The sequence below is a fragment of the Tenrec ecaudatus genome, chromosome 6 (genome assembly GCF_050624435.1).
Source record: "Tenrec ecaudatus isolate mTenEca1 chromosome 6, mTenEca1.hap1, whole genome shotgun sequence".
NCBI classification, from domain to species: Eukaryota; Metazoa; Chordata; class Mammalia; order Afrosoricida; family Tenrecidae; genus Tenrec; species Tenrec ecaudatus.
Window position 1 is genome coordinate 88,595,380 of NC_134535.1, and position 26,434 is coordinate 88,621,813.

The following is a 26,434-nucleotide window of genomic DNA, read 5'->3' on the forward strand; positions in this document are numbered from 1 at the left end:
AAGAACAGACTGGTCACAGGGGCTTCATTCTAAGACAACTGAAGACTGCATCAGTGAGATACAGGCCAGGAGAGCTGGGTTCCCAATCGGGCACCCTGCTCGTCTTTCACGGGTGGCCAGGGTTGCCCAGGAGAACGCTCTGGGCATCCTTACTCCATCTCCTCAGTCTGATCTTGTCCCTGCAGGTTTCTTTTAGGCTCCAAACTCAAAGAACGTTTCAAAGGAAGACAGTTGGAGTCTTGATGATGCTCACCCTGCCATTTGACCTGGTGTAAGTCAATGAGTGCTGACTTCTCCGGCTAAGAGATGGCAACGACGCCTTCGAAAGTACAGAGACCTAGATGGAGGTTGAGAAGCTGAAGCTTCACATTTTGATCTTTTGTTTAATGAGAGTGCCTCTATGATTTTGTAGCAATGCTTCTTTTATTTACCCTTATAGATAATTTCTGAGAATATACACTACGTTGGCAGGGTAAGGAGATAGGTATTCTTATTTCTAATTTATTTTATAGATTTATAGAAATTTTATCTTTCTCAATAAGCATAATTACATGTGTGATCCAAATAAGCTCTGAATGAAATCACATGCGGTGGCTTGTTTGTTTTTTTTCCTTATAGGAGTTTTACTGTATGGGAATACATTTTCTATGTGGAAAATAAGAAATTATCCCAAGCCTAAAAATATCAGTTGCCATACCAGTACGATTAAAAATGTTGCAGAACTTAGAGTCTAAGGCCATTCCCACCCCCGTCCTTCCTTTACTATATCAATGGGAGTCTTCATTTTAATCCCTTAAGAGGGTCAAATGGGAAAATAAATCAGAAACTCCCATTTGTCATGAACACTCATCAGTTTCTCCGTCTCCAGCAGAATCATGCGTAAATAAAACGGGGTGGAGGAAAGCAAGACCCATGCACAGAGGCAGAGAACAAAAGTGGAATTCAGAAGCAGCGTTGAGAGAACTTCATTAGTCATTCTCTTTAATTCTTCGCGTCAGTGCGTAATACTGTTTTGGCATTACTCGTTACAAGAAGAATATTTCCACCTCTCCAGGAAGCTTTCAATGTTCAGAAAACAAACACTGCCTGAGAAGCTTCAACTGGTGACTGAATTAGAGCGTGTAAACGTTTCCATAACCCTCCAGGAGGGTGTGAGCAGAGTCGCTGTTCACGTTGGCTTCTTTTCCTGGAACATTCTGAGTTCTGAGAGATGTTTTCAGAAAAAAAAGGTGGCTTTATGTAAATAACCCTCAGGTTGCTTATTAAAATGCTATAACTCTTCTATTGTGAAATTGTCCATAGGTGTGATAAAAAGAAAACGAGCTCTATTGGAACCTGATCCTGCTTTATTTTTTTTAAATAGCTTTATTGAGATATAATTCACAAGCTATTAAATTCACTCTTTGAAAGTATACAGTCTGGTGACTTTTAGTATATTCGGAGTTGAATATGCTAACTCTAAATACCTGCACACTTATAAATAGAATTACGTATCAATGTATCCCATTGGATAGCAACCCCACATTTTGTAGCTATTCATCAAGTGGTGGATATTGGGGTTGTTTTCAATCCTTTGACTCTTGCTTCTGTGACTATTTCTGTACAATAACAAAAGGGCTTTCATGCACATTTGCACATACATGGCTGCTTTGTCCTGCTGTACGCCTCGTGCCATCATTCCCAGTCCCACCTCTTTTTCAGCCCAGGTGAGGAAGGCAGGACGAAGGTAAAGAGATGAGAAAGGCATCTGGAACTCCAAACATATCCTTCCTGACACAACATGAAGGGTCGGGTAGCCAAGGTTATCATGGGGTTGCATGTTTCTTCTGTGAAAAACATATAACTAAGACTACCACACATGTATACATACACACACATATACACACACATGTGTAACCACTAATATAACTAGGTCAATGAAGACTGCCACACACACACACACACCTACAGGTATGCATATATTCACATGCACATATAATGTATATGTATGTGCTATCACATGTACATATATGTGTGTATCCATCTGCATGCGTGATGGTCTCAGTTTGCCTAGTTATATTATTGGTTGCACATTGGGCTGCTAACTTCAGGTCAACAGTTTGAAACCACCAGTCCCTCTGAGGGAGAAAGATGAGACTTTCTCTTCCTTTAAAGAGCTGCAGCCTCAGAATCCCACAGCGGCTATCCTGACCTTTCGAGTTGCTGTAAGTCAGGATCGATCGATGGTAGTGAGTTTGGTAGATGTGTTCGTGTGTATCGATATCAGGTGCTGATAAGATCATATACTATGGTGACGTATATGTCAGCAATGGCTCATACTCACAGTGTATGCAGACAGAACCCTGTGGCTTGAAGAATTATTGTCAGTGGGCAAAAATGACAGTTCTGACTCAAGTGAGCTAGAAGGTTCAGAGTAAATTAATAGAGAAGCTTAGCCTTGTTGGTCTATTGCTACATATGGACTGGGCTTTCAAAAGATGCTTCTGTTGTTATAAGTAACTACAGGGACATCTTTATAAAACTAACACATTTCTGCTGAAACACTGTACAAAAATTTTAAAGATAGATGTCTCGTATCATCCCCGCTGATAGTGTCACCTCATGCAGTCTACACCCCAGCATCTCCCTAGTGATATCACGGTTGGCTATATCACCCTGGTCCGGTCAGCTGATCAGCAGATAGGAGAAAAAGTCAACCCTCTCGCCATCCTGCTGGGACTTCTCGGCCTCAAGATAACACACCTTGGCTCTTACGGGTGACTCTGTCCGTGTGTATTCTGTCTTTTATCCCTCCTAGAGACCCCATTTATCTCTACTGCACAGATTCACTAACGGTCCCTTAGAGAGATTGCACACTTGCTCAAGGCCCTGTAGAAGTTACAAACGTAGCTTTTAGGTGGCTTTTTACAGGCCTGCCTCCATAGCTTAAATGCTCATCTACTCCATTACAGAAACAAACAGTTCAAACTCAGTGGCGTGGAGTCTATTACAACTCATAATGTCCCTATAAGACAGAGTAATACCTGCCACAGTGGGTGTTGAAGGCCACAAATCTTTACTGGCACAGAAAGCTTTGCCTCGCTCTCCAGAAAGCAGTGGTTGGTTTCAAACTGCCGACTTTGTGGTTAGCAGCCTAACTGGTAACCCGCTTTGCCACCAGGACTCCTCACTCCACTGTGTGGTGCTTTCCCATGTCAGAGCTTGGATGGCAGCAAATAACGCTGTAAAATCATTTGCCAAAGGCTCTCGCCTCTTTAGAAGTGAGCCATTTGACAACTCTTCAGGACAGGACGGAGCTGGGAACCAGAAAAGGAAAACACAGTCCAAATAATTTTTATAATTTCATGCACTGAACTTCATGCATATTGCTCCTACGAGAATTCCTCAGGGCCTATTTCAGAGCCTCTATTATTCTGTCACACACAGTTCCGACGCTGGCTCTCTTGTCCATAAATGCACAGTTGTTGTTAGGTGTCGTTAACGTCAGTTCTAACCCATAGCAACCCTGTGTCCAACAGGATGAAACACGCCCGGTCCTGTACCATCCTCACCATTGTTTGCCTGGCGCCCATTATCGCAGCCACTGCGTCAATCCCGCTCATTAAAGGCCTTCCTCTTTTTAACTGACCTTCGCCTGTGCCAAGCTTGATGTCCATCTCCAGGGACTGTGGGAAATATGCGAAGCAAAGCCTCCCCACCCTTCCCTCCTCAGAAGGAACACTCTAGCCGTACATCTCCCAAGACAGGTTTGTTTGCCTGTTCTCCCATACTGCCACCAACACCATGACAGTCTTCCTTCGTCACTGTCCAGCTTCCACATGCAGGCAAGGGAACTGGAAATAGCAAGGCTTGGGTCAGGCTCACCTTTGCGCTGAAGCGCCAAGAACTCTCTTGGTCAGGTGCGGTAGATCATCCGATCCCGTGAGTGTGGTTGCCATGGAGGTTGACGATGAAATCCTAGGCAAATGCAACCTTTCTCTCATGAGGCTGCCTGTGGGTCAGGCCCGCAGTCGAGGCAGCAGTTCAGAAAGAGGAAGGCAGGCCGTTACAGGCAAACCCGTTGTCTCATGTATAATCAGAGGCGTGTCCAGAGCACTGCTGTCCCAGTCAGTGGCTGCTGTCGCAGTCATATTGCTTCACTGATGGCTCTTCTGCTCACAGTCCCCTCCGGTACCACCGCGGTGGGCAACACTTGCTTTCCCTGACCTGCTCTTCCAGAGGTGCATGGCAGCAGGAATGCTCTTCCCCGGGATCTGTTTCTGCTCTTTGTATCCTCCCCTTCTCTTAACAAGCACCTCTCCTTCCAGCAGGCAGAACCCCCGGTGGGGCTCCACCCACTTAGTCAGAAGCTATCTGTACTCACAGAGAATTTCTCCTTAAAGACTTGATATCTCCTTCGGGGGCTATTTGCTTTGGTTCTGAGGTTCTCTCTCTCACCACTGAAACTTTCTGTACATGCCGAGGAGCCCTGTTGGCGAGCCGAATTTCACCCCCTTTCCATGGAGTACGTACATTGACGCAAATCATCAGGAGGTATTTTCATGCATCTGTCCTGAAGATTCCATGGGAATCACATTTCTGGAACCTTTGACTACAGCTAGATCCTTGGCATAGTGGGTTATAGGATGGGCTACTTAACTGCAAGGTCAGCAGTTCAAACTCACCTTTCTCTGAGGCATGAAGAGGAGGTTTCTACTCCAGGGATGATTGACAACCTCAGTACCCCACAGAGGCTACTCTGTCTTACAGGGTCGCTATGAATCGGAATCCACTTGATGGTAGTGGGTTTTGAGTTTCATGGGGCCAGCTCATGCAGATGACCTCTAAGGGGCAGAACTCTCTAATTGCAATGCCAGTATATATGAGCCTTTGCTGTGCCCTAGTACAAATTCCTGACTCAGAATTCTGTGCACACACACACGCGCGCGCACACACACACATTCACTTTAATATTCCATCCTGACAGTGGCGCCATTAAGTCATTGCCTTCAAATATGGGTGGTGACATTGTCAATTGGAACACGTTTGAAAAACAATACAGTAAATGTATTAAGGCCATACAACTGTTGATCAAGATAGCAATTCCTTCCAATCATGTCTAAGTACAAGAGAGAATTTAAAGCATGGGAAGAGCCATACCCTGCATTCTTTATACCGGTGAAAATTATAAGAAAATCAATTAAATCAACAGTAGATTGAAGAAATTGAGTACAGTCGTTGGGTAGAATTCTATGTTGAAACTAATATAATTATTATAAACACTACGCAACAACCTATGTGTGGTGCGTCAAACAAACATGAAAATTTACAGCCATTGAGTCAATTTGGGCTCAGTGACCCTATAGGACAGAGTAGACTGCCCCCGTGGGTTTCTGAGAGGGTAACTCTTTACAGGAGTAGAAAGCCTGGTCTTTCTCCCTTGGGGTGATTGGTGGTTTCAGGCTGCTGACCGTGTGGTTAGCAGTCCAGTGCGTAACCACTGCACCACCAGGGCAATAGCTGTCCTTTCGTGAAAGCTTACTTGGCCTCAAGTCAGGCAGCTGGCAGGTTATGAAAACCACCTCCTTCCTCACTCAAGACAAATCTACAAAGTAGTGGCATCTAATTCAAGGCTCTTCATGAAGTTCTTCTTTCATCTCCTCCCCTGTTTCCTATGCTTTCAGGCTAACCATTTCTACTGCAAAGGAAAAGAGATACTTTAAAGAAGCTAACAGCTGACGCCAGAGCCTGGGCATTTAACTAACCATCCCTCTAAACTCTCTCTGGTTTAATGTGAGGCTAAACTGAAAGGCAAAAGGAAACAAAATTACCAACTTATTGAATCCACTATCAAAATGCGTTAACACTAGAATAAAATTGGCAGGCAGTACACAGTACTGAGGACAGTTCTCTTAGGGCAGTGGAATTTCAGGCGATGATTTCTGCGGTCCCCCCCCCACCATCTCCTGTTATTATTATCATCATAATACAAGTGTAAACACTGTAATGCCAAGCAAGAGAGCGCTGTTGCAGAATGATGGGTAACTTCTTTCCTGTCCTGAAACACTGCTTACAGTCATGGTAATGCCGTTGTTTTCACATTTAAAAAATGTTAAGCAAAAAAAAAAAAGTTAAGCAATAAAAAGAAGTTGTAAATGTTAATGTTTTCAGGCTTATAGGCAGAGATAACAGTGATATCATACGAAGTCATGAATAATAATAATCTCACACAAATAGAGTCTTTCATAGGTTTTCTTTCTTTTTTCAGGGTTTTAAAAAGCTTTTTTAATTTTAATCATTTTATTGGGTCATAGTTTTTCATTTTATGCATTTCATCTTGAAATGGCTGGACAGGCAGAACTTCAGTTTTTGGAAGTGTGCCAGAAAGCCCAGACATTTAGAGTGCAGCATTGCCGCTGCTCCACTGTCTTTACGGGCTCCTCTACTCTGTCCTACAAGAGGACCACTAGGCCACTCGACAGGTGTACCACCCAGCAGGGTTAGCACAGCTGGAAACTCAGCTGCAGGCTGCAGCTGGCTGAGGAGGAAGGCTCCTTGGACGGTTCTTACTTTGTCTCTTCCTGCTCTCTTTCTGAGCTCTCTGCTGACTTCCTTTTTCCACATAATAGAAAGAGCAATTCTGTGTAAGATTGCTAAACAATGAACAGGTGGTGAAAGATGAAATATCTCATTTCTTCCTGAACTTCAGGCTCTCCCCAAAACATCAATAACACGGCAACTGTGGGAATCCTGGGGACTGGCATTGCCCCCATCAGGCTGAGAATAGCAGGGACTACAGTTCTAATGCAGACCTACAGATACCTAAAAAGGAAGAAAAAGAAAATCTAAATATCTCTTTTCTTTAAAAAAAAGTATGAGATTTTGCAGGATCTACGATTGGACAGTGGTTATTCATATGGCTGCCAAGCACAAGGTCTGCAGTTTGAAACCACCAGCCACTCCACAGGAGAAAACAAGGTTTCCAAATGCATCTTGGAAACCTGACAGGACAGTTCTATCGTGTCAGGGTCTATAGGGTCAGTTTGAGTCGGAATCAACTAGATGGCAGGGAGTAGTACAATTAACACATAGTGAAGAAAAAATGAAAAATGCCGATGAAGCCAAGGAAGATAAAATGGCCCAAAGTCTTTTTGCTCAAAAATAAATTTTATGTATATATAAAATTTCAAAAAAATACATTTATGTAGTTTTCAATTTTATCCTTTGAGAATCTTGCATATTCTACTTCATATTCAATTGACTTCAATCTTCCCATTTTAGTCACTGCTTGGCAAAAACATTTTGTGCTTATTATAACTTAGGGAACAATTTCCCTGTGGCTTTGTTGCCATGAGGCTTTGTTGCCTCCTCCTCCTGTCTCCCTTAGCTCCTCCTCCTCCTGTCTGCCTTAGCTCCATTGCATCCCGATGGACACTGAGCGCTGTCTGGCTTCAGAGCGAATGAAGGCGCAAGAGGGAAAGGGGCCATCTGGGCAGGAAGGTGGATCCAGGGCGACAGTAAATGGAGTGTGAACAAAGCAGCCACTCCGGCTGTTCAAACACGTGCTACTCGAGAGAATGCTCGCGTATGTACACAACGAATCACTGGCACGCCGCCCTCATTTGGGAGAAGGACCGTTTCGGAGTGGTTTTTGTTGTAGTTGCTTAAAAGGCCAAAGCAATGCTGGTTTTCAAAATTACTTTTTATAGTTCCAATGTGACATGCAATTTTTTTTTGGTTATCAAACTTTCCACATTAGAAAAATGCTAAGTCAAACACAAACAGACCTTTCATGTCTGGAGATGAAGCCACTTTCCTTACCAGCTGGTGACGACCGTGTAGTGGTTACACGTTGAGCAGTGATCACTGCATGGTCGCACCCTGATTGTCAGGGAACACGTGTAGTGAAACAGTACCATGGGCAAGAGGACGCGGTTCCAAGCTGTGCTCCGTGCGTGGATCCTGCCTGGCGCCTTTGCAAGTAGTCGATCCTCAACTGGTTCGTTATTATAAGCTGACGAGTAGGGACAACAGTACCTTCCCACCGGGCTGGTTTTGGGAGTAAATGTATTACTTTCTATAAAGCACTTCTAAATGATGCCCGACACATAGGGCACATCTGATGAGGTCGCTATTATGATTACTCCTGGGTGAGTTTGTTAGCTGCTTTTCTGCTTTCAGTCTCTCAACCTCCCACAAGACTAATGACAGTGACAGAAGACTGACAGAAGAACAAACCCATCTGTCCTGGAGGAAGTACAGCCAGAATGCTCTATCTATTTTAGACTTGTCAGGAGAGGCCAGTTCCTGGAGAAGGACATCATGCTTGGTAAAGAGTGGTCAGTAAAAAAGAGAAAGACCATCAGAGATGGATTGACACGGTGGCTACGACATTAGGTTCAAGGACAAGGGCAGTTGTGAGGATGGCACAGGATTAGGCAGTGTTTCCTTCAGTTGTCATGAGTCGGGGTCGACTCAATAGCACCAAAAACATATGCTAGCCTAGTGCAAACGCTTAACACAGTGCACTGTTCGCCCCAAAGTTGCAGTTTCAAATCCACCCAGAGGCACATCAGAAGAAAACCCTGGTCATCAACTCCCCAAACATTGGCTTTAGAAAGCCCTATGAAATAGTACCACTCGGACACACGTGGGGCCACCAGGAGTTAGCATCATCTAAATGGGCACCTCTCATATTTCAGTGTTCCAGTTGAATATTCACTGTGAGCCAACCCTGGTTTATATCGATTCCTTCTAACAATTGGTGCATTAGATAGTACCCTCCATTTTACAGCTAGGAAAGCTGAGGCTAAGAAAAGTTCTAATCTCTAGTTTCCAGTTTCTTTAAAAAGTACCCTTCTATTTCAATCATGTGATTTATTTTCTCAGGAGTGACCACATCTTCCATTTCCTGCCCCCAAATTGCTTCCCCTCTCCAATCACTGGGGATATGTTGAAACCCAAATACCAGATGGACTTTGATACTTGAGTCCATTCAGATTCGTAGCGACCTTGCAGGATAGAGGAGAACTGGCCCCTTTCTGAGGATGTATATCTTTACAGGAGCAGAAAGCCTTCTCTTTCTCTATCCAAAAGGCAGGTGTGCTCGAACTGTTTACCTTTTGGTTATCAGCCCAATGCGGTAACCATTATATATACCACCAGGGCTCCTTTAGGCTTCGCTAGTCCCTGCTAACCCATACTCCTTTCTCTGCACCTTTTCCATTCTAAGTCTATTCCTTGCCTGCTCAGCTACTGTCCTGAGATGACCTCTGACTCTGCATTTGTCCTTTCAGTTTCTCTTGGCTGATTTTTTTCGTGTGTTGAAAATTTTAGGCTCCATCTTCCCCTAGAAGCATAGTGAGGTACTTTATCCCGGTATTTCTTAGAGTAAATCACCCACTATCAAACTCAAACTCACTGATAGCAAGTCAATTCGAATTCATAGTGACGACAGAGTAGAACTGCCCCTGTGGATCTCTGAAACTGTAAACCTTTAGGGGAGTAGAAAGCCTCCTCTTTCTTCTGAGGAGCCACACTTGGTTTCAAACTGCTGACCTTGCAATTAGCCCCACACGCAGCCCATTACACCACCGGGGCTCAGTGAAATCAACTATACACATCATATAAGAAACATAATAAAGTTTTAAAAACGATGCATACCTACAGTCAAGGATAAAATTATCAGTATATGTTGGTGAAAGTTTGCAACAGAACATCACTGAGGTTTCTTTTTAAAATCACTGACAAAGAGGCTCGGTATATCTGGAGGTGGTTGGGATGGCTTAATCCGGAGCTTCTCCGACTTCAGTGTGCATAGAAATCTGGTTAAAATGCAGGTTCTGATTCACTAGGTCTGCGTGGAACCTGAGAGTCAAAATTTCTAAAAACCTCCTAGGTTAATGCTCCTGGTCCCTGGGTTGAGCAGACATTTTAATGGAAGAAAATGAAGAATGAATTTAGAACGTAGAAAATACTAAAGAACTTAAAATTTTCATTGAAAAGGGATGAAAAGGTAACGGGAGTTTTCCTCAAATATTGTGAGCTCCTGGCCTACCTAGAAGAGTCATTGTTCGGTGCCTTTGAGTGTGTTCTGACTCATCGCAAACCCATGTCCAAGAGAACAAAACACCGCCTGGTCCTGCTCCATCCTCACAGTTGTTCTTGGGTTTGTGCTCACTGTTGCAGCCACTGTGCCAATCCATCTTGTTGAGGGCCTTCCTCTTTTCCACTGCCCCTTTCCTTTACCAAGCACGATGTCCTTCTCCAGAGATTGATCTCTCTTAAGAACATGTCCACAGTCCGGGAGATGAAGTCTTGCCATCCTTGCCTCTCAGGAGCATTGGCTGTACTGCTTCCAAACAGATTTGTTTATTTATTTTGACAGTCCATGTGCTTCCAATATTTGGCAGTGCCACCATGCAAATATGTCAATTCTTTGGACTTCCTTCTTCAGTGCCCAACATGCCCATGTATATGAGGCAATTGGAAATACCGTGGCTTGTTAAAGAGGTTTTGTGCAGCAGGTTGACCTAATTCAATGTGTCTTTTGATCCCTGGACTTGTTTCTATGAGCATTGATTGTGGATCCAAACAAGATAAAATCTTTGACAACTTCCGTCTTTTCTCCATCTATCATGATGTTGGTCCAGTTGGTCCTACTGGTCCAGTTGTGAGGATTGGGCTTCATTTACGTTGAGTTATAATCCATACAGAAGGTTGCAATCCTTGACTTTCATCGGCAAGGGCTTCAAGTCCTCCTCTCTTTCAGCAAGCAAGGTTGTGTCATCTGCATATCACAAGTTGCTCATAAATCTTCCCCTAATCCTGATTAGTTCTAGTCTGTCAGTTTGTCTGTTGCACTGTGGTGGCTTGTGTATTGCTCTTATACTGGATGCTACGTCACTGGTATTTCACATATCAGAACGGTTTGTGAAACCAAAGTAAAAAGGTTTCAGCAGAGCTACAAAGAAGGAACACTTCAGAGAAATTGGCCGCTGAGAACTTTATGGATGGCATCAAAACTTAAAGAGATAGAGAAACAAAAATAATACACAAAAGTAAACATTAAAATCCCACATGTTAAGGGATTTCAGCTGTAAATCTGAGTGGGTACAGGCTAGTAAACATCGTGTCTCCTTCCTTATGCTTTGATCTGCTTGGTGTCCTGTCATGCTTCCAATGGTGACAGCGGAAGGCTTTTTGCTTTTCTTTGGGACTCAAAAGAACAAGCTACACCCCAGTTACTCTTTAACAAACACTTCTGTTCTCGGGCCTAAAGTAACAAGCTGTTCATTTGCTTCAATTCTTACTGCTCAGGCAACTAAAACAAATCTTAAGGCACTAAGACAAACTGTACTGAAATTATAATTCACTGTTCACTTATTTCACTATGAATATACTTGATAGTCTCTTTTCCTTAAATAATTGCAGTAAGAGTAAAATAAATCCTTAACTTCTAAAGGATAACAGTAGAGGCAGTGTCATTGACCAGCGAGTGATCTACAAAGGCAAGCAAATGCACACGGCCGCAGTGCTTCACTAGGGCCTGATGAGATTTCCTGGCTGCTAGCAATCCTGGCATTCCTTGATTTGAGGCGGGTAACTCTACTCTCTGACTCTGCCATTGTCCCTGTGTCCACCGTTCTCTTTTCTAAGAAAAGCACCAGTCACATTGGATTCCAATATGGCTCCCATTTAACCGGAATACATTTTTTAAAGAACCCATTTCCAAGTAAAGTGACGTCTGAGGTTCCAAGTGGATATGGCTTTTGGGGGAGGGGTTACTCCTACACACATATCAACTTTATAGACGAACTACCTCTCCTCTTTCATTCCCCACCACAAAAATATCTTTTTGTACCCACTCCTAACACAAAGAGCCCTGGTGGTGTAGTGATTACAAGTTGGATTGCAAACCACAAGGTCAGCAGTTCGAAAGCCCGACCCACTCCGTAGGAGGAAGAAAAGACTCACCTTCCATAAAGAGTTATAGTCTCAGGCCCATTTAGCTTTCTGAGCAATACCATGGCCATTGGCAAGAACAAGTCCCTTACAAAGGGGACTGAAAAGAAAGCCAAAAAGAAAGTGGTTGATTGTTTTCTAAGAAAGACTGGAATGATGTGAAAGCACCTACTATGTTCAATATTAAAAATACTGGGAAAACACTAGTCACCAGGACTCAAGGAACCCAAATTGCATCTGATGGCCTCAAGGGTCCAGTTTTCAAAGTGAGCCTTGTTGATCTGCAGAATGATGAAGTTGTATTTAGAAAATTCAAGCTAATTGCTTGGCCATTCAGGGCAAAAAGTCTCCTGATCAGCTTCCCTGGCACGGATTTTACATGCAGGGCCAGATGTGCTCCATGATCTAAAAATGGCAGACCATGACTGAAGCTCATGTTGATGTCAAGAGTACCAACGGCTATCTGCTTCGTCTGTTCTATGTTGATTTTACTAAAAAAACCAGCAATCAGATTCAGAAGAACCTCTACGCTAAAACAAGTCTACTGAATCCAGAAGAAGAGGATGGAAATCATGACCGAGAGGAGCCAACAAATGACTGGAAAGAAGTGGTCAGCAAATGGATTCCAGACAGCACTGAGAAAGGCCAGTCTACTTCTCCTCCCCAGGATGTGTTCATCAGCAAAGCACAAATGCTGAAGAAGGCCAAATCTGGATTGGGGAAACTCATGGAGCTTCATGGTGAAGGGGGTAGTTTTGGAAAAGCTGCTGGCGATGAGACAGGTGCTCAAGTGGCATGGGCTGATGGAAGACTTTGAACCACTAGTTCAAGAACCTCTTTAAAATGCAGGCTTTTAATAATGACAAATAAAAGATCTTATTTTTGAAAAAGAATGAAAAAAGAGCTGCAGTCTCAGAAAGCCACAGGGGCGGGTGAGGAGTCAGAGTGGACTCAACAGCAGTGAGTTTGGTTTCTTTGGAGTTTTCTCCTCAACACGTTCTGGTTACGCCTGTGTGACACGTCTACTCCCCACGAAGACTACTGTTTAGACTTCTTTTGAGGCCATCAACCTTCAAAGGTCCACATGTTAAGTATTGGAGATGCTGTCGAGTGGAGGCCAAGGGAAAGAGTGAGGCGCAAGAGGTGGAAATAGGATAACTGAAGGAGAAACTTGTCAGTCAGGAGCAACCTCTTCTCTAAGCAAAATGAGGGCTACCGAGGCCCAACAATGAAGTAGCTGAAATGAGCACACATCCCATCGTTAATATCGTATGTGGCAAACATGTCACCAGCACATATTAGGGAATGATGGAAGATACCAGAAGCACTCGTCCTGAGGAAGAAGACAGGACAGCTTGCTGAGGGGTTGGTGCCCATTCACGTTGGCTGCTATGGGAGAAAAGCCACCTGGAGCTTTCTCAGGCATCTAGAAGGGCACGTGGCAGTGGGAGGTTGAATTGGGCAGGGTAGAGTGGGGTGGTCAGGGACAGAACAAGGATTAACAGAAAAACCTGAAAATGAAATAAATAGCCCCCCACAGGTGACAAAGGATTCCTGGTGGCCCAGTGTTTAAGTGCTAGGCTTCTAACTGGAAGTGACGACTCAGGAGAAAGACCTGGTGATCTGCTTCCAGAAAGATCACAACCTAGCAATCGTAGGGAACAGTTCTAGTTTGTCGCTATGAGGAGGGATTGATGGGACAAAAGCCAACAAGGAGCTAGAGTCCACTTACTAGGAATATGCTGGAGGAAATTCTAGCAGCCCAGCTTGGAATGCTGCCATGAGGTTTCTACATCCCTCCGGGTATGCATTTCTCGGACTTGCCCACTGCCATCCAGTCAAGGTTGATTCGTAGCAAACCTCCCTCCCCAGCCATCCCCTCATCCGTGGGTTTCCAAGACTGTAACTGTTTATGGGAATAGAAAATCCAGTCTTTCTCCGGAGAAGCTGCTGATGGTTTTGAACTGCCGACTTAGATCATAGCCCAACACGTAACCACTACACCACCAGGGCTCCTAAGGGCATGCATTTAGATGGCACCAAATGTCAAGACAAATCAAGGCCACTCGAGGATCTTGTCGACCCCCTGGGTGGTTCCATGTCTTCGATTAAACCTTTTCCTTCTTCCTCAGACTTCCCACTCTCTTTGCGAGTGTTTTGTTGGACGAGAACTCAAAGCGACTGCCTGGCTACCTGATGATAATGTTTCCTAAGCCAAGAATGGGAACCCCTGCTTAGCCTTATGATCTGGTCAGGGAGTCGAATAGATGGCATTGCCCGGACCCCCAGAAATACCCAGCACGTATAATGCGGCACTGGTGAGTTCAAGCATCTCTGTGTGTTTGCCACTTCAACGCTGCTGCAGGAGCAGAGTCTTCACCAACCAAGCACCCCACAGGGATGACAGGGACGACAGGGATGACAGGGACGATGGCTAATATTCCTAAGATCCTTTCAAGGCGGCACGATCCTGAAGGCTTTACACATGTTCGTTCAGTCTTCACAGCAAAACCCTGAGTGGGAACATCCTCCACTTTGCTAACAAGGAAATGGAGAAACAAAACAATTGAGCAACTTGCCCAAAGTCACACGGCCAACACAAAGAAAGAACCTGGGTTTGAACCAGAGTCCATGCTGTCTGTCCATGCTCACTGAATAGAAAGCAGACATTGGTGCTTGTTCAAGGAAAGAAATGGTGGTGTTTGTTTCTGTGAAGCCGCTTTAACTTGGCAACCCCATGTGGACAGGGTAGAACCGCTTCCGAGAATTTCCAGGGCTGTGATCTCCGGGTCTGTCTTCTGAGGCCTCTTGGGGTGGGCTTCAACTGCTTGACTTTCAGCTGGTTTGGGGACTCGGAGGGATGTCGCAAGTAAAGGGTCCTGTTGCTAGTGAGTTGGCGTTGACGCATGGCGCCCCTATCAGCAAGATCAGAGCCACAGCACGTGGTTCCCAAGACCGCAGGGTTGCTATGTGTCAGAAGCAACTTGAGGACACTGAGTTTGACCTTGGAGTCCTTCAGGAAGAGGCGGCCACATCTTTCTTCCAAGGGGTGGCTGGAGAGGTCAAACTGCTGACCTGCTGTTTAGGAAGCAAGCACTTAACCACTGCGCCCACAGGGCTTCCTCCAATCAAGCATGTTATGGTATCAGCTGTTAATGATAGCTAACCAGTACTGTGGACAAAAGCGCCGGGCTCCCTAAGCTGGCATTTGTGTGAGCCACACAACAACCCCATGAAGGATGCACTATTTTTATCGGTTTTACAAATGAAGGAATTAAAGATTAATGAGGTTAAGCAATTGCCCAAGCAGGCATCTGGCACATGCACAGGATTAGAATTTATCTAGCAGCAAGGCCCTTGCTAAATGGAGAGAAAGAATGGATGGCATCTGAGATCTTATTCCAGCGAGTTCTTTACACTCGGCAGGCAATGCAGAACCCCACCCCCCACCTCCCGTTTTACCTCCCCTTACCTTCCATTCTCACACTTTGCTTACATTAGAAAAATGACCTCCTGTCCATTGCCAGACTAGCCCTTTCATTTCCTAAAGCCCACCTCAAGGCATACCCGGTGTTTCTAATGCTTGTTAAAGGCCAGTTTGAAGTGTAAGGTAATGAAGGTAGCAGAGGAACGGACTGGATTTGACTATTGCAGCGGCTGCCAGTTGTACAGGACTGAAGCAGGAAACTAACATTCTCATAACTAACAGCACGGAGACACTCAGGAGATCTACAGAACGAGAACTGACGTGTATTTATCTCTTTTTAATCCCAGCTAATAGAAAAGTGGGAAACCGAAATGGCAAACTGAAACGTGGTGCCACGTAGTCACATTGACCATTGACCGTATAGGAGTCCAACTCTCCCTTGGGATCGCCAAGACTATAAATCTTTACCAAGCAGAACGCCTTTCTCTCTCTCCTTCGGAGCAGCTGGTCATTTCGAACTTCGGTGAGCAGTCCGACCCATCGCCAGCTCCAGCACCAGCCTCCTTAGTAAAGTGGGATCCACTCAGAGATGTCATTCCATCACAGTGGTGAAACTCCCTCTGCTCAATTCCACTCCCTTCCCTCACCTTCCTCTAGTGCGCTTCCCAAGAACACACCCGAATAGCTTTCTGCTCAATCTCTGTCTCAGGTCTGTTTCCAAGGGAACTCAATGTATGACAGATCCTGTTGATTTTCAAAGATTTTTAGTAATTGAGACTATTTATTTTTACTCTCTGCAGTAAACACAGCTGTAGCCTTTTGCCTATAAAATGTCAAAAATGATATTGTGGGCTATTAAAAATTAAGAGCATAAGGAGTTCCCATGTATGCTTCCCTAAAATAGAAATCTCATTTACCTGAAAATAGTGGTGTTCACTGTACATGGTTAGCACGATTCATTTTTTATTTAAAACCACTACACTTCGATGTACATAATTTACTTTTCTCAAATATATTTAGCAAAGAGTGACGTTATCAGACTACGGAGAAGCCTTGTATTATATATCTCAATTCAGTCAGTTCTCCACTTATAGATCAGTCAAATTTAATCCTACCCTGTGGAAAATTGAGAACACAGATGAAAGTGTAAGTGGTCTACACTCATGACCACAGGGCTTGGAAGACCAGCTCTAGTGTAAAGAGGAAGCGCTCCACAGTTCCTGGATAGGATAACATTAGATACACATTCTCCAGAGAAGAGGTTTCTCCACAACTACCCTCCATTAAGATGCTAACCCAAAGCTGTCGCCTACAGGCACCTAGCTAAAGGATGCCTCTCTTTAAAAGCAGTTAGATTCCCTTTGTCCCTATAACTCAAGGATTGAACTTCTGTCTCTTTTTTTTGTGTGTGTGATTTTTTCCCTCTGTTGTCTCTTAAACACCCGATGCTTATATCATGAAGCATTCTCCCAAAGAGATTCACACTTGGCCCATTCTATTGTTTGTGTGTGTGCCTGCTGGAGGCTTGCACCCTCGCTGCTACATAAACTCTCTTATTCCGACATTGGAGAGGATTGCCCTGGGCCCCCTTTCTGTCTTCTTTCTGTTCCTTAATTGCACACGCTGCTCCTTAAGGACCTGTTCCACTGTGGGGATGGATCCCACACTACCCCATTACCCCGTTAGAGTGCCTATACATGTCTTGATAATAGGATTCCTAGCTATTTTAGTTTTTATTATAAACTCTTTTATGTATGTGTTTAAAATAATTTATAAGCATGGCAAAACCCATTTCCAATTTTTTTTTGTTTGGTTGACTTAGTAGTGATCTTCTCTGTTTATCTGATAAACAGATCAAAGTAGCGAAGAAACAGTTGGATAATAGTAATTATGGAAAGGCAAGTGATCTAGTTGGTACCAAAACCTATGAAAGTCTAACACACAAATCAATGTAAGTGATGGAAGAGGAGGCAGATCAGTGGACAGAATGGTTACATATATATACATATATATAGATCTGTTCCTGATGGCTTTACCCTCATTCTCATTCATTAGAGATGTTGACTTTTAAGTACATGAGTGTTATATTCTAAGATGTTAGTATATATAACATACATATACGCAAAATATAATAATGGTCTCATAAAGACAATACCACACAAAGGGGAGAAGCAAAGGGAGTCTTCACAATTGCTACTGTAATGAATGATTAGTGATTGGGAATTTATACTCACAATTCTCACTAGTTAAATGGCAAAACAAACTTGTCATAACAACTGAGGGCAAATTCAAGTGACTATGGCATCCATTAGAGAAATTTATTTCTAAGGGGGGTGGGAGGCCATTGTTTTGTGGCCTTGAACACTTAAAACTTCTGAATATAGAAAAATGAAGAGACAAGCAGAAATAGAGAACGTCACTGCCACATGATCTCTAACCTGTAAAAGTTTAATACACATTATTGAAAAGCACTGAAGTATTAGGAGAAAACTGGGCAAAACAGATAAAGATACCATTCACAGAAGAAATATAAAGTCTGATAAGTACATTCTGAAGTGCAATAAAACAAGAAACAAAAGAAATGCACATTGGACCTAGGGATTCATTTTCATAAACTAAATTAATAAGAATAAGCAAAAATTTTAATGCTTAAGAATGTTGAAGATACAATGTCACAAGCACCTTCATTTACTATTAATACTGACTTCAATACATGCTCTCCATTACACTCCATTATTCCATCTCTGAATATTTATGATGCTATATCATTTTATGATTAGCTTGTCTCACTACCATCGAGTTGATTCTGACTCATAGCAGCCCTACAGGACAGCGTAGAACTGCTCCCCATGGGTTTCTAAGACTGTAACTCTGTAGGGGAGTAGAAAGCTTCATTTTCCTCCTTTAGAGCTGCTACTGGTTTTGAACTGTTCATCTTGCTGTTAACAACCAATGTGTAATTGTTGTGGTGTGCCATCAAGTGGCTTCCAACTCACTTATTGGACAGAGTAGAACTGCCCCCATAGGATCTCCTCTGCTGTTATCTTTTTGGGAAACAGGCTGTCAGGTCTTTAGTATCGGCTGGTGGCTTTGAACCAACTGACTCTCATTTAGCAGCTGAACACCTAGTCATTGCCCTACCAGAGCTTCTTAGAGAATAACACATGTACTAAAAAGTCAACATCTGTAATGAATGAGAATTAGGGTAAAATCATATGATGGAATGATTTTTAGTCATTAAAAGTTATATTTTTTTCAAATTAACAAATAGTTGTATTTTAGAAGAAGGTTGAATAACAGTAAAATGATCATATAATGCCACATAAAATAAAAATTGAGAGATAATTTTGAATGTAAAATTGAAAAAGGTGTGAATGTATATAGAATGAATTAAATGTCAACAGTGGTTATCTATGGTCTACAAACTTAAGAATGATTTTTATTTTCTTTACATTTTAATGTACTTATTTTACCTATGTATTTATGTATGCATGTATTTTTATGTATGTACTTATTATCTTCCAATTTCTCTACAGGGAGAATGTTACTTTTGTGTGTGTGCATGTGCATACGCGCTATTTAAAGAGTGACTAGGAGGTACAGAATTGGAAACAGTACTTTGGAGGAGCTTGGCTCTGAAATGGAAGAAGGTAAGAGCTATAACCAGTTGCTTTGAGTCAACAATGACTCAGGTGATACCAGAGCGGAATAGTGCTCTACAGAGTTTTCATTAGCTGACCTTCAAAAGCAGGTTGCCTGAGCTTTCTTCTGAGGTACCTCTGAGGGGTACTCAAACCTCCAAGATTTCATTTAGCAGGTGAATTCTTAGTTTGTGCTACCCAGCCGTTGTTACACTCATAAGTGCTAGAGATAAAGTTAAAGGAAATGTCCTTGCCTTTTCCCTGCCTCCCTTTTCTTCTCTATTTCTTCTCCTTCCTTCCCTCCCCCCTCCTTCCCTCCTCATGTCAGTGAGCTGGGAGAGGCTTGAAGATTTACAGCTGTATAGGAGAGGATGAAAATACAGTAGCAAACAATAGATGCAGGGACCAAGTTTCTAGAGTAGACGAGACAGAATCAGATAAAGAAGGCTGCAAGAGGAGCGAACACACAAGTGGATGGATGGATGGATGGATGGATGGATGGATGGATGGATGGATGGATGATGGATGATGCATGGCTGGCTGGCTGGACCAACGGCCTGCCACAAAGTGAGACAGTTTTCTTTCACCTGTTCTTCTTCGATATTAAAAAGGAGAGGTCAGTGCATTTCTGTGTTTTTTTCTAAATCAAAGGAATAATGTTGAATGTAGGGAAAGAACCATTGAGTTCATTATTAAATTGATATTGCTAAGTGGTTTGTAGCATATAACTACAGCATTATATCTAAATACTAATTATTATAAGAAGAGAGAGGAGAACAGCAGGGCTTAATTAGATCCCTTTTACTTGTTCATTTCATACAGAGAATGTGACTTAGAGCATGCTGGAATTTATCCAGATAATTCTGGAGTTAAAAACAAAAACAACTGTACTAGCTATTAAATAAGGCATACTTTTTGGGTAGCCGGGGGTCTGACTTTTCCAGATAATTGGCAAAAACTACAAAGGTATTAAACTAAGTATATTATTTTAAACACATGCTGAGCTTCCTCTTTTCATTTAAAAAAGACACTTCCCCTGAATGCTTTTTAAATTGTGAACTTATTAATCGGAAGATTCCAAAAATAGCTATTCATTTGATTTGTGCATATAAGCTTCTAAATTTAAAACACTTAGTGAAATGCAAATTTTATATCCTCTTGTGTGTGTGTGTGTATCTTTTGTCCACCCAAGGATCTAAAATTTAAATTAAATTTCAAAGAACTAGAGTTACTGAACTGCTAAAGATATAATTTTACAATAATTCATCCATCCAGGAAGAGAGACCAATAGCTATCAATATTCTTTGGAAAGAGCTGGCTCAGGGTGTACGTGCTAGATGGAGGGAGGGTCCTGCTTGGTGTTGACTGTGGGAATTGTGGAAAGGGAGCAGATGCTAGGACTATTTGGGGGGTAGAGTGGTCGTTATTACTGTAAAAAATGACCCCTGCTCATCACAGCCTCTTTATTCAGACCCTTAGCCTAAAGAAGAGCGAGTCTGAAATCTTTAACAAGGGTGGTTTGTTGAAGGGAGCTTTCCCTGGATCCCAAGGCAGGGCAGCATCCCTGCTGAGTTCTCACACAGTCATGCCCCTTCTTCTCAGGGCCTTGATCTTGGCCTGTGACTGCACTCACTGGAGGGATCCTTGGGGTAATGCTAGTCTCTCACTCTAGCTCCAAGCTCCACACGAGACTCACAGAATGCCTGGCACTTAGCGAATGTTAGGTGAAAGAATGGATTCATTGGTGTGTGGGGTAACGGGGAGAGAGCAGCCAAGATACTCCAGTGTTTCTGGCTCGAGAAATTATGTGCATGGTGGTACCATTTCCCAAGATAGGGCTTAATGGGGGAAGAAGATTGGGATGGGGTGGTAGGGGTAGGAATGATCAGTTCGATTTGGGACATGTTACATTTGATTCAAATACATTGAACATTGTATTTTAGAAGTACATAAACATGTGTGCATGCGTGAGTAACCATTTATGGCTATAAGTACATCAACAGAAGACGAACAGCTAAAGACCTCTTGGTACAATGATCCCACTTATGATTATGAAATAGCTTCTATGATCAAAATATAACCAAATAACGAGTCCTCCAAAATCAAGCACACTGAAAATGATTTGGTATTGATTATCTTATGAACAATTGTTTAGAATGGAAAGCTATTTTAGTAATGTATTACTCTAATCAAGTAATGAACAAGATTACCACCCCACCCCACCCTAAAATACTGCTAGCAATAAAAATAAAACCAAGAAACAAAAACCAACCCCTCCCTGAAACAAGCAAAGAAACCCAAGGCTGCAAATCTATACACAAGCTGAATGTCACATCACTCTCCAGTGGGACAGCTGGTGAGTTTGAACCACTAACCTTTTGGTACGCAGCTGAATAACCCCACCCCCACATCCCTCACTGTACTTCCAGAAACCCATTTGCTAATGGTTGTCTCTATAGCTTTATCAATCCTGGGTTTCATGAAGCGAAAAACAGAAACTACCTAACAAAGATTCAAGAAGGCTGTCCCCACTGACAGAATGCACCAGAGATTAAATCCCATTAGAAAACTAAACAAAACATTGAAAAGCAGATCGAGCCCCAAGTGTATTAGAGAGGAGATCAAGGTCTGAACTGTTCAAGCCAGGTTTATCCTTTTAATCTACTGTAGTCATCTCTCCAAATATTGTTTGGTAACCAATTGATTCCCATCCCAAACCTTATTATTGGTTGCCCTGAGTGGGAAGGAACTAGGGAGAGGGAACTTTTGCTTAGGCGCATTGAGTGTGCCCTAACGGAAATGGACTAATTCGGAAAACATCTAGCAATTTGAAGAATGTAATCAACGCCACTGAATTGCTGTGGACAAGCTGTTGAATTACTGTTTTGCTGTGTACATTGTAGCCACAACTGTAAAACAGCACACCCTCCAAAAAGTCACCTTTTTCAGCAGTAAGACAAAAATGATGTTTCTGCCCAACATCAAACAGCACCCAGCGAAAGTGAGCCCGGTATCTCGCAATGACCAGGCTCTCGTCCTGACCTGGGCACTTGTCACTTGTTGCACGTACCGCTGGCTTCTGACCTTATCCTTCATTTCCCCCCTTTCTTATCTCATATCCTCACTTGCCTTGACTTCTTCCTTCACCACGGCCCTACGGTCACTTTCCTTTCTCTTGGACTTAGATGAAACCTCTTTCTCTAGCTATTTGATAAAAAATTGAGTACGATCACATTGGATCAGACCAAAGCCCTGTATCTTGTTTCTCCAAGTGTCTCTAAAGGCTCACTGGATAGCAGTGAGTCGAAACTGACTCAATGGCAGTGAGTTTTTGGAGAATCCTAGCCACCTGAGTCCTTTGGATCTGGCCCCGTGAATTTGTTATCCTTGATGTGAATAAATATTTTAAAATGTTACCTCACTCGTCTTGAAGAAGCCCTGGTGGTATTATGGGATAAGCACTGGTTGCTAATCACAAGGTCACAGGTTCAAACCCACTAGTTGCTCTGAGGGAGAAAAATAAGGCTATTTGCTCCAGTAAAGTTTACCGTCTCAGAAGCCGAAAGGAGCAATTCTGTTCTTGTATAAGACCACCAGTAGTGGGAATTGACTTGAGGCTAGTGGGGTTCTTTTTGGGGGGGAGAGAGGGCTGGAGGGAACTTGTCCTTATTTGCTTGATATTAAAGCCAGTGCCTTAGTTTCTGTGCTATTTTGAATATCTTTCTGTATTCTTTTTTGGGTACAATTTCTGGATACCAACCAGATCTATATTCCTCCTACATTCCTATACGGCCAAAGTACTTCCAGTAATAATTATTTCCTGAATATTTAAGATATGTTAGGAACCGTTTCTAAGTCGTTTCTAAGTATTGACATGTAGATTTCATAGAACTCTGAGGTAGATGTTACTACTTATGCACACTCTTAAGAAGAGGAAACCGAGGCACAGAGAAGTCAAGGAATTTCCTCAGGGTCAGACGGTTAGGGTGAGAATGAGGAAGTCTGGCCCTGAGACTACAGTTTTTGCCTCTATGTTTGCTACAAAGAGTTGTAGTTTCCACGGTCATCATTAGTAAATGCAGACACTACACTAGATTTTAGAACACGTCCAGTCTTCCAGGAAAACATTCTCAAATTGATCCTTAAAGATAAGGCGGGGAGTTGAGTTGAAGAACTAACTGCTCTCCAATCCCTTCACTCTCCTCATCCTCACAGTGGAATAGGGGATGAGATGGGCACCTGGCAGCGTTTTTAGTATATGGTGAACACAATAAAGTGAAATGTGTCTGTTAATTGAGGCCTTGAAAACTCAGTGCCCTCTGTTTATTTCTGCTAACTATGCAAATAACAGCAAATTACTGAGTGCTGATTAAGAACCAAGGATTTGAATGATTTTTCCTTAGACACTGAGTCCTTGATCATCAGAGTATCCATTCCCATTTTCACAACAAGCACGGGTTGCAAAGGTGGGCTTCAAACTCTGCACTGCCCAAGCCAGCCACCAGTTGACCTGCAGACATGCAATTAGTACAATCACTCATATTGGACATTAAGCCTCCAGGATCGATCCGTAGGCCCTGGCTCTTTTGTTTAGCTTGAAGGAATGAGATTGCCTTGACATATATCCTAATTCCTATGAACTACACCACTAGCTCCTCTAACAGATGGAAAATAAATGACTGACCCTACAAAGCTGGTCCTCAATCAGAGACAATATAGACATTTCCTAAGAAGTCTGTTCTAAAATTTCAATTTAGTTTAGGGTCAGTGGGAGGCTCATTAAGGAGCATTGGTAGCATCTTGGTGAAGGCCTCTGCTGCAGACGAAAAGGTCAGTGGTTCGGATCCACCAGCTGCTCCAGAGAACGGTGTGGCAGTCAGAGAAGCTGTAGGGCATTTCTATTTTGTCTCATCGGGCTTCTAAGAGGGGACATTTGACTGAACAGCAATGAGTTTGGTTGCGGAGAGGGATATGATGGCCTTTGGCCTCCCTCGAGAACCAATTACAAGTCTGGTGGAGGTACAGTATTAATCACAGTGCTTGCAACTATTTCAGAGCAGACAGACTTTCTGCACTCTCCCACAATAGGCCAGGGGCACCCATCGGCAGACAAAGTGGTCTGAGGTCTTTCTACCTCCTAAGCCTTCCAAGGGTTCTTCCAGCTTTGGGGAACCAGGCGTGGCCAGCCAACTTCGGATACCAGCCATCAATGTGTCAATGAGAGATGTGCGGTTTGGAAGGAATACTCAGAAAATGCGACAGGGTGGTACACCCTGCTTGGGGATACTGCTGTGCTGTCATGGGCTTAGCCTGCTGCTTGTGAGTATTCAGTGAATAAGGAGGGCACCCCCCACCATGCCGCACCATCTTCCATTCAAGAACCACAGCAATTGCGGTTAGGCTCCAAGTTCCCGAGACAGCAACAAAGACCACCACTGTCAGGTCATTTCTGACTCAGGGCAGCCCCATGGGGGTAAGTAAAAAAGCACTGCTACAAAAATCATTGAAACCTGTTAGACAAAATATCAACAGGCAAAACTAGTGCTTCTTGACATGTCTTCCAACGAGGTCTACACACTTCTGACATCAGTGCACCCATCTTTCTAAGCCCATCCTGAAGAATCTCCGTGCTCTTCAGTTTGCGGCGCAGCAAAATGGCAGATCTTTCTTCTGAGGCACTGCTGGACTGGGCGAGGTGGGGGGGAAGTAAACCTTTGTTTGCACTGGTCAGGGATGCTGAACAACTGAAGTGTTGTAGGAAGTTTCGCCTACAAGAAGCCTTTGAGAAACCAGCCACTCTTCGTGGTGCTGAATGTCCCTCTCCTTCTCCTGTTCTCTACAATCACTCACCCCAAACCCAAACCCACAGCCATCAGGTCCATTATGACTGGACTAGTGGGAACCCCGTAGGGCAGAGTAGAGCAGAACTGCCCCTATGGCTCTGAGACTATCACTCTTGCGAACGGAAGAGAAAGCCTCATCTTTCCCCCTCTGAGCAGCTGGTGGTTCCGACTGCTCACCTCAGCATGAGCTCCCAACTGGCCACTCAGTAAGCCCCAGGGCTCCTCACACAGCAGTTCCTCCCGGGCAGCTCTTACACTGAAGGCTAGGCTCCAGTTCTGGGCTGTCAACTACAATCATGGAGGGGGCACGATCCCTCCACACTCTAGGCCCAAGAGTATCTGATTGCAAATGATTGTTGCATCCTGGTTAAGACAGGGCACACTTTAATTTCTGAGCTGAATGGGGAATCATTTTCCGCCTTTCCCTTTTCACCATGTAGCCATCTTAGCCTCTTTGAGTCTACATTCTTATTTATACGAAGAGTGGATTAAAGGACACTGGCGAATAAAGTAAAACAAATAAAGTTCCAGATCATACTCTGCACACACTGTGTGTTGTGTGTCAAATAGTCTACACGTAACAACTAACCGCAAGCTAAAAGTTTGCGGATCAAATGCATACAGCTGTGCTGGTGACAAGTCAGGAAAATCCTATAAACAAGTTCTATCAACACAGAGGCTGCTACAAATCCCAGTCCACTCTAGCCAATTTGCATTTTAAAAGCTTTTAAAAAAATTACTGAAGTATGGATCGTATAAAACACCCACAAATCCTATTAATTCCAGCTCATACTGTCCCTATGGGACAGAGTAGAACTACCCAACAAAAGTTCCATGGTGATCTTTACAGAAACGAAATGAATTGTTACATCTCTCTCACCTCAAGAGTGGCAGGGGGACCCAGTGAAGATCTTTTGGTTTAGCGGACAAAGGCTTAGTCACCAGGCCACAAAGGGGTCTTACCTTCTTCCAATCTTAATTATAAGCATTATTTGTACCAGGCAAAGTGTGCAGTTTAAAATTGGCAATTTCGTACTAAATTAGGTAGGGAGGGATGCCACAGAACATCACTATGAAGTGTTCAAACTTATACTTCAGTGTTGATTGCAACTCAGACGGACCCTAATAGGACAAGGCAGAACTGCCCCCCTGGGTTTCCAAGACTGGAAAACTTTACAGGAGTAGAAAACGTCACCTTTGGCGACCCACCCACGTGGTGGGCTCGAACTATATACCTTGAGGTTAGCAGTTCAACACATAACCTACCATGCCGCCAAGGCTCCTTGAGGTGTGTACAAACCGGCCCTTTTTACAGACGGGCAACACTGAGGGCTAGGACAGACGTTAAGCCGGCAGAAAAGGTAGTGTCAGGACAGTGTTGCAGCGTGGCTGCCCCTTCTTCTCTGGTTTGTGGTGGCCGTTCATTTTCTCAGGTTTTATTCAAGAGTGTAGCATGCCCTCTAAATAGGTGCTCAGTAAGCTAGTGTTGAACTAATGGAGACAGTTCACGCCTATCCAGCTCTTGTCTCCTAGCCTCAGGGGTGATGCGACTTTTGAAATTAGGTTGACCTCTTCCGGTT

General features: G+C 43.4%; 1 pseudogene; it reads left to right on the plus strand.

Moving 5' to 3' along the window:
* Window positions 1–12,006: 12,006 nt before the first annotated feature.
* Window positions 12,007–12,785, plus strand: LOC142451086 (small ribosomal subunit protein eS1 pseudogene; annotated as a pseudogene).
* The last annotated feature ends 13,649 nt before the right edge of the window (window positions 12,786–26,434 follow it).